Below are 13,336 nucleotides of genomic sequence, written 5' to 3' on the forward strand. Positions count from 1 at the left end.
ATAAAAGTTCTAATATAGCTATCCTACCCTACTATAAATTTCCTAAACTTACTTTGTTATATAGTAGATTTTCCTAACTAATTAGTCTTATCTCTACTCTTTTTCTATTAATCCTGCCTATATAGCCTCTATTATATCTCTATCTACTACTACTAGTGCTAGTAGTAGGGATCTACTACAAGGCAGTTAGACCCTGCGCTAGGCCTACTAAGATAAGGTGCGTACTTCTAATATTCTCCCTATATTCCCTACACTAACTTCTGCTTAGCATACGTCTCCCTAAATATAGCTACTTAGTAGCTTTATTATTTCTAGTAACTTAGATAATAAGAAGTATAATAGTAGCTTTGTAAAGCTGCTTCCCTATAATTAGTATATTAACTAGCTTTGTCTTTTTAGTAAGTGTAACTATTAGGAGGGTAATAGTAAGTTCCCCTTAATTTTTATTTTCTTTATAGCGAGTTCTAACTATGTCTAGGGCGCTTATACAAGTCCTGTTATTATAGCTACAAGACCTGTACTTAATTAGAAGCTATCCTTGCTAATAATCCTAATATTTGCTAAGCCCTCCGCAACTAGCTTTAGTTTTATTATAGTTACTAGGAGGATCGCCTCTATATTATAAAGAAGGGGACCCTTAGTACCTTTATAGGGAAACCTACTAAAGGCACCTATTACTAGTTTATACTATAGTTCTACTAGCTCTACTATTATTTTAAGGATCTTATATTAAGGGCTTAAACTAATAATACTATTACTCTACTTGCCCCTACTACCTACTCGCGCGCCTATAATTAGTATTAGCTTAGTGCTATTATTCTATCTACTACTAGTGCTCTAGCATTTCTACTTTAGTCTACTATTACGCCCTTATATAGTAGTTGTGGCAATAATAATATTATATAGCTTACTGCTACTACTAGTGTTGCATTCTAGCGTATTAACTAGCATATAAACAAGACCTAGGCCTAAACTAACCTTTATATTAATAGGCTTAAGAGCGCTACTAAGCGCACTACCTAAGGTATTAAGACTCTTATTATTAGTATTAAATTTCCCTTGTTTCCTTTATATCTATTCTAACGTTTATTTTCTTTAGGCCTAGGGTGCTACGCGTTAGCAAGCTATTAAAGCACTGCCCTCCTCCCGCTGCCACTACTACTATTATTTGTACTTGTTAACTAAGTTATCCCCTACCTACGCTACGCGCAAGCGTTACTACTATTGCTAAGAGATATAGAGGCGTTAGGATAACATAAATAATAGTTTAGGGGGGGCTAGAGGGGGGTTAGTTATAGATAGTAATAGTATAGACACTACTACCTAATTATTAGCTATATTATAAAACTTTAGTAGTAGGGCACTTACTTAGAGTGTTATTAGGATAAATAAAAAGATATCTCTAATACCTTTCTACTTCTTAATTATAATAAAGGTCTAAGTTATTATTCTAGTTTGCTTTTACCCTTACCTCCTAGCTTTTATACGTATTAGGCTATTATTATATATAGCATCCCTATACTATTCCTTAAACCTATCTAGAGCCTTAGTATCCTACACTACCTCTAGCGGGTGCTATATTAGATTAACATACCCCTTCTATTTTACTAGGACTTAATACTTTTCTTTTCCTCTTGCATTCTTTATATAAAGAATCTCTTCTACTTCCTATTTATCTAGCGTTACATCTTTATTTTCTAGAGTAACTATTAGACCTAGTTATAAGTCCTAAAGCCTCTAGCTGTAAAGGGCTTAGGCTTATGCCCAAGCCTTGGTCTAACACAAGACGGACTAAGTCTAACACCACTACTAAGCGAACACACTAGACACCTATAAAAAGGCGTAGAGGGCTTATCTCTCCTTTAAGATACTAAATACTATTATTAACACTTATTATATTCTCCCTTAAGGCTAGTCTATAATATTTTAGTATCTTCTTCTAAACATACTATAATAGTAATAAGAGATAGACGCGCTAGATATTTAGAATAACTAGGTGCAACCTAATATAGTAGAAAGGCTAATATAATAGGTCTATAGATTAATAGAATAATAGGCTTAAGACTCTGCTATAATAGCTATACTACGTTAATAGAACAAGGAAATACGTAATTAGATCCTATCCTAACCCTCCTCTAAGCCCGCTAGGTTTAATAATATACTGCCTCCGCCTCCTCCCGCCTTATATTGTAAACCCTTCCTAGTTAGCTTGCTATATAATAGCACTAAGGCAAACTTCTCCTCCTAGTAAATAACTATAGAGTTTAAACTACGTGTAGATAAGGTCTTTATTAGGGATAAGGAGGCAAGGTTTATATATATTTAGTCCTAGTTATTACCTATAGTCTAGCGCGCTATAGCACTATACTTTAAGGATAGTACACGCAAGCGTTAGGATATAAGTAGGTTTCTTAACTACCTAGTATTCTATTATAGCAACTATTATAGGTAGGAGCGTACCTAAGTCGCGTTAGAATACTTATATTAGGGCTAAAATTAGCCTTTTATAGAGTTCTTTGTAAATTTTATATAGCTCCTTATATAGTTAGGAGGTTTATACTAGGATAATAAATAGAAGCTTTTATAACTTTAATAATCTCTTAATAGCTATATACACTTAGTTTCCCTTAATAGGGGAGTCTCTAGGACAAACTATAACGTAGCTATAGAGGAATATAAGATAATTATAGTAAATATTAAAATAGCCTCTCTAGAACTAGGCTTTCTTTAGGCTAGCAAGTCTAAGGAACCCTAGCTAAAGTCTAACTTAGATTAGGACAGCGATAGAAATATAGTAGAAGTAGTAGCCTTATTAAGTGTACCTACTAAACTACTAATATTACGCCCTAACTAGATCCTATAGGATCTGTTTAATGCATAGAAACTAGCAAGGGTCTGCACCTAGTGTAGATAGGGCAGTTATTTTATGCGTGCATACCCTAATACCCTATTACTATAACTAGTAGGTGTTAAGATAGTTGCAGTATTAGCAAGCAGCCCTAATTTAGGAAACTAGCTACCCCTAACTTTAGGCTAAGTTAGGGGTATAAGGAGGATACTATAATAGAGGAATTATTAATAGTAGAGGCTATTAAGTGTCCCCTAGATATTAAGGCTAGGTTAAATAATCCTCCTTTCTTTATTCCCCTCCTTCTAGGTAGAGTAGAGAACGTGCAAGCGATAGTTAATTTAGAGTGCTAGTATTTTAGTGTAGTTAAGGAAAAGTTAGCAAGATAGATTAGTAGGAACTTTATTAATATTCCCCCGCGACCTTTGTAACATGCCTAGGGAATTACTAAGGGTATAAGAATTTTATAGTTAGTAGTATTAGACTATAATTTAAATAGTTAGCAGTCTTAGCTTTTAGCTTATATAGTACCTAGTCTCTCCTATTAACTAATACTAGGTAGACTATAGCTATGTAGAGAGGGCGTTGTTATAGATATCCTATAAGGCAAATTAATAATTAGGAAGGCAGGAAATATAGTAGTATAAAAGAGCAGGAGACGCCTATATCCTACCTATATCTCTACTATCTTAGGTTTAGTTATAGCAGGGTTGCTAAATTAAGGATCCTAATAGGAAGATATATAGGTACAAATTTTTACAATAAATATACTAGATATTTTATAGGTAATATATAACTTACGCCTAATAAAATATCTAGGAAGTGTTAATAAGGGAGGTCCTATTAATATACACACTATCTATATTGCTAGTAACATAGTTCCCTACAAACCTAAGTATAAAACTAGAAAGACAAAGTTACTACTAAAACTACAAGAGTTTAAGGACCTATTTAACAAAGAGTTAGCAAGCAGTTTGCCGCCTTATTAAGGTAGTATAGATTACTATATTTAGTTAATAACTCTCCTAGATAGAACCTAGCCTAACCCCCTATAGGGTCCCCTTTACCCTATATCACGTGACTAATTGCTAGAACTAAGAACATAACTTACTAGATTAATAGATAAGGGCTAGATCTAAGCAAGCTCTTCTATAGCTAGAGCTCTAGTGTTGCTAGTAAAGAAGCTATTAGGCAGTTAGCGCCTTTATATAGATTACTAGATGCTTAATAGTATAATAATATTAGACTAATACCTACTACTACTTATTAAGGAAACTTTACGTATACTATCTAGCGAAAATTAGTTTATAAAAGTAGATATTCGCGCCACCTTTTATAAAGTTAGAATAGTAGAAGGTTATAAGTCCTTAATAGCTTTCTACACCTAGTTTAGGTTATATAAATAGTTAGTATATCTATTTAGTCTTAGTAGTGCGCTATCTACTTTCTAATAATATATTAATGCTACGCTTATAGAGTTACTTAGACTATATATAATAGCCTACCTTAATAATATCCTAATTTATTTAGGAGGAGACTAGTTTAACTATATAGAAAAAGTAAAGCGTGTACTTACGCTATTAAAAGAAGTAGGACTATACCTAGACTTAGAGAAATGTGCTTTTAGTGTTAAGGAGGTACGCTACCTAGGCTATATTATTAAGGTAGGCAAATTACTTAGACCTAACCCTAAAAAGCTTAGGGTAGTATAGGAATAGGAATCCCCTAGGAATATAAGAGAGGTAAGAAGTTTTCTAGGTTTTGCTAACTTCTACTGCGATTTTATTATAAAGTTTTCTAAAGTAGTAGCACCTTTAAACTAACTAACTAGGAAGGATACCCTATTCTAATAGGGAGAGGAGGAATAGAGTATATTTAATATACTAAAAAAGGCATTTATATCTAGACTAGTACTAATATAATAGGACCTAGCTAAAGAAATATTATTAGAAGTAGACTATTTAGGATACGCTCTTAGGGGTTGCTTATTATAAAAAGTTAGGGGCGTCTAGCGCCTAGTTGCTTACTACTCTATAGCTCTAACGCTAGAAAGATAAAACTATACTATATATAACAAGGAATTACTAGCTATTATTAAGTGTCTTAAAAGCTAGTTAGTAGAGTTATAAAGTATTTATAAAGTATTTATAATATTTATAGACTATAAAAACCTAGAGTACTTTACTAGCCTTTAAAGCTTAAGCAAGTAATAGTGCTACTAGGTAGAGGAACTTTTAAAATATTAATATATCCTATAGTATAGACCTAGCTATCTTGCATAATAACCTAATACCTTAAGTAGGCAACTATAAGATTTAAACTCCTCTAAAGCAACACTATAGTTAGTAATACGCCCTAAATTAATTTAGGTTATAGTGTTAGAAGTAGAGGAGGCGTCTAATATACTAAAGGGCGCTAGCCTTTTTGCTAACCTATATATATAGATACTATAGGACAAAGTAGTATTAGAAGATAAGATATACTAAGTGCGTCTTAATACAGTTTAGAAAGGCGCTAGGTCTTTCCTAGTTCTAGCTAATACAAAGTAATAGATTAGGGACTATACAATTAGCGCACACAGCACTTTGCTTTAGAGGGGCGTTATTTAGTTACTAATATAGGAACCCCTTATAACTACTATTATATAGTAAGCATATAAATTAGGTTTAGTAGGATATCTAGGAAAGAATATAATATTTTAAATACTACGCCATAACTATTATTAGGATAGAATATTAGGAGATATTATATAGTATATCTAGAACTACTATTATTATAGTGCTTATATCTCCTAGAAGTGCTAATAGGGTCTATTATAACCTATACTAGTTATATTATAATACTAGTCCTAAATATCTATAGACTTTATAGTTAACCTACCTACAAAAGATAATAGTAAACCTTAGTTCCTATTAGTTATTACTAATAGATTATCTAAATATATTTAGCTTAAAGCAATAGTCTCTATAGTAGCTAATTATTGTGCAAGGATCTTTTAGGACAACTAGTAGCAGTTCTAGGGCTTCCTATCCTTTATTATTACTAACTAAGGCTTAGACTAGTTAGGATCTTTCTAGATAATATTGTGCTAGATAACAAAGATAAACTAGTTACTGTCTACTACATACCACCCTTAGATAGACAGCAGGACAGAGCAGGCAAACTAAGAAGTGCAGGTAGTGCTACGCATAATAGTATGCTTTAAGTAGACTAACTAGCCTAACTACCTACTAGCCTGCTAACTTGCACTTAATAATAGGGACTCTAGCATAACTAGTATTAGCCTAAATCTTCTTTTAAATAGGTATACTATAGACACTCTACAAAAGCTAATATTACTACTAGTAAAGCCTAAGAATCCTTATAAAGAGGCTGTAGCGTTCTTATTACACCTATAGAGGGGTGTAGAGCTAGCGCAAGCTACTATTATATTCTAATAGCAATAATAATAAGAAGTAATAAACTAGTCCTAACGCCTAGCTAAAAAGTTCCTAAAAGGTAATATAGTTTAGTTTGTAATACGTAATATAAAGATAAACTAACTAAGTAAAAAGTTTAACTAGCTATAGGTAAAGTATAAAGTAATAGAAGTCCCTACTCTACTTATAGTAGTATTAGACTTACTAGGGAACTTGTATAAGACTGTGCATGTAGATCTACTAGAGAGAGCTACTAATAATCTACTACTAAGCTAGAAGCTTTAGGACTTATAACTAGGCCCTATAGTTACTCTAGAAAATAAAGACGCAACGCTAGATAAATAGGAAGTAGAAGAGATCCTTTATACAAAGAATACAAGAGGAAAAGGGAAGTATTAAGTCCTAGTAAAATAGAAGGGGTATATTAATCTAATATAGCACCTACTAGAGGTAGTGCAGGATACTAAGGCTCTAGATAGGTTTAAGGAATAGTATAGGAATATTACATATAATAATAGCCTAATACGCATAAAAGCTAGGAAGCAAGTATAGAAGAAAACTAGAATAATAACTTAGACCTTTGTTATAATTAAGAAGTAGAAAGGTATTAGAGATATCTTTTATTTATCCTAATAACACTCTAAGTAAGTGCCCTACTATTAAAGTTTTATAAGGTAGCTAATAATTAGGTAGCAGTGTCTATACTATTACTATCTATAACTAACCCCCCCCTAGCTCCCCCTAAACTATTATTTATATTATTTTAACGCCTCTACGTCTCTTAGTAATAGTAGTAACGCTTACGCGCAGCGTAGGTAGGGGAGGACTTAGTTAAGGAGTATAAGCGATAGTAGTAGTAGCGGCAGGAGGAGGGTAGTACTTTAATAGTCTACTAACGCGTAGCACCCTAGGCCTAAAGAAAGCAAATATTAGAATATATATAAAGGGAATAAAGGAAAATTAATACTAATAATAAGAGTCTTAATACTATAGGTAGTACGCTTAGCAGCGCTCTTAAGCTTATTAATATAAAGGTTAGTTTAGGCCTAGGTCTTGTTTATATGCTAGTTAATATACTAGAAGGTAACACTAGTAGCAGTAGCAAGCTATATAACGTTATTATTACTATAACTACTATATAAAGGCGTAATAGTAGACTAAAGTAGAAATACTAGAGTACTAGTAGTAGATAGAATAACAGTACTAAGCTAATACTAATTATAGGCGCGCAAGTAGGTAGTAGGGGCAAGTAGAGTAATAGTATTATTAGTTTAAGCTCTTAATATAAGATCCTTAAAATAATAGTAGAGCTAGTAGAACTATAGTATAAACTAGTAATAGGTGCCTTTAGTAGGTTTCCCTATAAAGGTGCTAAGGGTCCCCTTCTTTGTAATATAGAGGCGATCCTCCTAGTAACTATAATAAAACTAAAGCTAGTTATAGAGGGCTTAGCAAATATTAGGATTATTAGTAAGGATAGCTTCTAATTAAGTATAGGTCTTGTAGCTATAATAGCAGGACTTATATAAGCGCCCTAGATATAGTTAGAACTTGCTATAAAGGAAATAAAAATTAAGGGGAACTTACTACTACCCTCCTAATAGTTACACTTACTAAAGAGACAAAGCTAGTTAATATACTAATTATAGGGAAGTAGCTTTATAAAGCTACTATTATATTCCTTATTATCTAAGTTACTAGAAATAATAAAGCTACTAAGTAACTAGGTTTAGGGAGATATGTGCTAAATAAAAAGTTAGTGTAGGAAATATAGGGAGAATATTAGAAGTATGCACCTTATCTTAGTAGGCCTAGCGTAGGGTCTAACTACCTTATAGTAGATCCCTACTACTAGCACTAGTAGCTATAAATAAAGATATAATATAGACTAGATAGGCAGGATTAATAGAAAAAGATTAGAGAAAGGGCTAATTAGTAGGGAAAATCTATTATATAATAAAGTAAGTTAGGAAATTTATAGTAGGGGGGGATAGCTATATTAGAACTTTTATAGTAGGGTGCTAAAATAAGCGTATAGACGCTACACGCGTGTACTACTTAATATATAGGCCTATTATAAATTAAGAAGGAATATAAAGATATAATAATAAAACTAAAAAATATAGTAATAAAGCCTAATATAGATTATAGAGGATAAAGATATAACCCTAGACCCCTAGAAAAACGATTTTATAATAGGTTATAGGGGAAGGTTAGGGGTATGTAAAGGGCTTAGGCTTATGCCTAAGCCTTAGTCTAATACAAGATAGACCAAGTCTAACACTACTACTAAGCAAACACACTAGACACCTATAAAAAGGCGTGGAGGGCTTATCTCTCGTTTAAGATACTAAATACTATTATTAACGCTTATTATATTCTCCCTTAAGGCCAGTCCATAACACTAGCTTAGTAGTAGGTTATTAGTAGCTCTCTCTAGCAGATCTATATACATAGTCTTATGCAAGTTCCCTAGTAAATCTAATACTACTATAAGTAGAGTAGGGACTTCTATTACTCTATACTTTACCTATAGCTAGTTAAACTTTTTACTTAGTTAGTTTATCTTTATATTACGTATTATAAACTAAACTATATTACCTTTTAGGAACTTTTTAGCTAGGTATTAGGACTAGTTTATTACTTCCTATTATTATTACTATTAGAATATAATAGTAGCTTGCGCTAGCTCTACACCCCTTTATAGGTGCGATAAGAACGCTACAGCCTCTCTATAAGGATTTATAGGCTTTACTAGTAGTAATATTATCTTTTATAGCGTATCTATAGTATACCTATTTAAAAGTAGATTTAGGCTAACACTAGTTATACTAGAGTCCCTATTATTAAGTATAAGTTAGCAGGCTAGTAGGTAGTTAGGCTAGTTAGTCTACTTAAAGTATACTATTATGCGCAGCACTACCTGTACCTCTTAGTTTGCCTACTCTGTCCTGCTATCTATCTAGGGGTGATATATAGTGGACAGTAACTAGTTTATCTTTATTATCTAGCATAATATTATCTAGAAGGATCCTAACTAGTTAGAGCCTTAGTTAGTAATAATAGAGGATAGGAAGCCCTAGAACTGCTACTAGTTGTCCTAGAAGATCCTTGCACAATAATTAGCTACTATAGAGACTGTTGCTTTAAGCTAAATATATTTAGACAATCTATTAGTAATAACTAATAGGAACTAAGGTTTACTATTATCTTTTGCAGGTAGGTTAACTATAAAGTCTATAGATATTTAGGACTAGTATTATAACGTAACTAGTATAGGTTATAATAGACCCTATTAGCGCTTCTAGGAGATATAAGCACTATAATAATAGTAGTTCTAAATATACTATATAATATCTCCTAATATTCTATCCTAATAATAGTTACGGCGTAGTATTTAAAATATTATATTCTTTCCTAGATATCCTACTAAACCTAATTTATATACTTGCTATATAATAGTAGTTATAAGGGGTTCCTATATTAGTAACTAAATAACGCCCCTCTAAAGCAAAGTGCCGTGTGCGCTAATTATATAGTCCCTAATCTATTACTTTATATTAGTAGAAACTAGGAAAAACCTAGCGCCTTTCTAAACTATATTAAGACGCACTTAGTATATCTTATCTTCTAATACTGCTTTGTCCTATAGTATCTATATATATAGGTTAGCAAAAAGGCTAGCGCCCTTTAGTAACTTAGACGCCTCCTCTGCTTCTAATACTATAACCTAAATTAATTTAGGGCGTATTACTAACTATAGTATTACTTTAGAGGAGTTTAAGTCTTATAGTTACCTACTTAAGGTATTAGGTTGTCCTATAAGATAGCTAGGTCTATACTATAGGATATACTAATATTTTAAAAGTTCCTCTACCTAGTAGCACTATTACTTGCTTAAGCTTTAAAGGCTAGTAAAGTACTCTAGGTTTTTATAGTCTATAAATATTATAAATAGTTTATAAACACTTTATAACTCTACTAACTAGCTTTTAAGACACTTAATAATAGCTAGTAATTCCTTGTTATATATAGTGTAGTTTTATCTTTCTAGCGTTAGAGCTATAGAGTAGTAAGTAACTAGGCGCTAGACGCCCCTAACTTTTTATAATAAGCAACCCCTAAGAGCGTATCCTAAATAGTCTACTTCTAATAATATTTCTTTAGCTAGGTCCTATTATATTAGTACTAGTCTAGATATAAATGCCTTTTTTAGTATATTAAATATACTCTATTCCTCCTCTCCCTATTAGAATAGGGTATCCTTCCTAGTTAGTTAGTTTAAAGGTGCTACTACTTTAGAAAACTTTATAATAAAATCGCAGTAGAAGTTAGTAAAACCTAGAAAACTTCTTACCTCTCTTATATTCCTAGGGGATTCCTATTCCTATACTACCCTAAGCTTTTTAGGGTTAGGTCTAAGTAATTTGCCTACCTTAATAATATAGCCTAGGTAGCGTACCTCCTTAACACTAAAAGCACATTTCTCTAAGTCTAGGTGTAGTCCTACTTCTTTTAATAGCGTAAGTACACACTTTACTTTTTCTATATAGTTAAACTAGTCTCCTCCTAAATAAATTAGGATATTATTAAGGTAGGCTATTATATATAATCTAAGTAACTCTATAAGCGTAGTATTAATATATTATTAGAAAGTAGATAGTATACTACTAAGAGTAAATAGATATACTAACTATTTATATAACCTAAACTAGGTATAGAAAGCTATTAAGGACTTATAACCTTCTACTATTCTAACTTTATAAAAGGCAGCGTAAATATCTACTTTTATAAACTAATTTACGCTAGATAGTATGCGTAAAGTTTCCTTAATAAGTAGTAGTAGGTATTAGTCTAATATTATTATACTATTAAGTATCTAGTAATCTATATAAAGGCGCTAACTGCCTAATAGCTTCTTTACTAGCAATACTAGAGCTCTAGCTATAGAAGAGCTTACTTAGATCTAGCCCTTATCTATTAATCTAGTAAGTTATATTCTTAGTTCTAGTAATTAATTATAAGATATAGGGTATAGGGGACCTTATAGGGGGTTAGGCTAGGTTCTATCTAGGAGAGTTGTTAACTAAATATAGTAATCTATACTACCCTAATAGGGTAGCAAACTGCTTGCTAACTCTTTATTAAACAGGTCCCTAAACTCTTATAGTTCTAGTAGCAACTTTATCTTTCTAGTTTTATACTTAGGCTTATAGAGAACTATATTACTAGCAATATAGATAGTGTGTATATTAATAGGACCTCCCTTATTAACACTTCCTAGATATTTTATTAGGCGTAAGTTATATATTACCTATAAAATATCTAGTATATTTATTGTAAAAATTTGTACCTATATATCTTCCTATTAGGATCCTTAATTTAGCAACCCTGCTATAACTAAACCTAAGATAGTAGAGATATAGGTAGGATATAGGCGTCTCCTGCTCTTTTATACTACTATATTTCCTACCTTCCTAATTATTAATTTGCCTTATAGGATATCTATAACAACGCCCTCTCTACATAGCTATAGTCTACCTAGTATTAGTTAATAGGAGAGACTAGGTACTATATAAGCTAAAAGCTAAGACTACTAACTATTTAAATTATAGTCTAATACTACTAACTATAAAATTCTTATACCCTTAGTAATTCCTTAGGTATATTATAAGGGTCGCAGGGGAATATCTATAAAGTTCCTACTAATCTATCTTACTAACTTTTCCTTAACTACACTAAAACACTAGCACCCTAAATTAACTATTGCTTGCATATTCTCTACTCTACCTAGGAGGAGGGGAATAAAGAAGAGGGGATTATTTAACCCTGCCTTAATATCTAGGGGATACTTAATAGCCTCTACTATTAATAATTCCTCTATTATAGTATTCTCCTTATACCCCTAACTTAGCCTAAAGTTAAGGGTAGCTAGTTTCCTAAATTAGAGCTGCTTACTAATACTATAACTATCTTAACACCTACTAGTTATAGTAATAGGGTATTAAGGCATACACGCATAAAATAACTACCCTATCTACACTAGGTATAGACCTTTGCTAGTTTCTATATATTAAATAGGTCCTATAGGATCTAGTTAGAATATAATATTAGTAGTTTAGTAGGTACACTTAATAAGGCTACTACTTCTACTATATTTATATTACTATCCTAATCTAAGTTAGACTTCTACTAGGGTTCCTTAGACTTACTAGCCTAAAGAAAACCTAGTTCTAGAGAGGCTATTTTAATATCTACTATAATTATCTTGTATTCCTTTATAGCTACGTTATAGTTTATCCTAGAGACTCCCCTATTAAGGGAAACTAAGCGCATATAACTATTAAGAGATTACTAAAGTTATAAAAGCTTCTATTTATTATCCTAGTATAAACCTCCTAACTATATAAGGAGCTATATAAAATTTATAAAGAACTCTATAAAAGGCTAATTTTAGCCTTAATATAAGTATTCTAATATAACTTAGGCGCGCTTCTACCTATAATAGTTACTATAATAGAATGCTAGGTAGTTAAGAAACCTGCTTATATCCTAACGCTTGCGTGTACTATCCTTAAAGTATAGTACTATAGCACGCTAGACTATAGGTAATAACTAGGACTAAATATATATAAACCTTACCTCCTTATCCCTAATAAAGACCTTATCTATATATAGTTTAAACTCTATAGTTATTTACTAGGAGGAGAAGTTTACCTTAGTGCTATTATATAGCAAGCTAACTAGGAAAGGTTTGTAATATAAGGTAGGAGAGGGCAGAGGTAGTATATTATTAAACCTAGTAGGCTTAGAGGAGGGTTAGAATAGAATCTAATTACGTATTTCCTTATTCTATTAACGTAGTATAGCTATTATAGTAGAGTCTTAAGCCTATTATTCTATTAATCTATAAACCTATTGTATTAGCCTTTCTACTATATTAGGTTGCACCTAGTTATTCTAAATATCTAGCGCGTCTATCTCTTATTACTATTATAGTATATTTAGAAGAAGATACTAAAATATTATAGACTAGCCTTAGGGGAGAATATAATAAGCGTTAATAATA

The sequence above is a fragment of the Plenodomus lingam genome (genome assembly GCF_022343315.1).
Source record: "Plenodomus lingam strain CAN1 chromosome Unknown contig_17, whole genome shotgun sequence".
In the NCBI taxonomy this organism is placed as follows: Eukaryota; Fungi; Ascomycota; class Dothideomycetes; order Pleosporales; family Leptosphaeriaceae; genus Plenodomus; species Plenodomus lingam.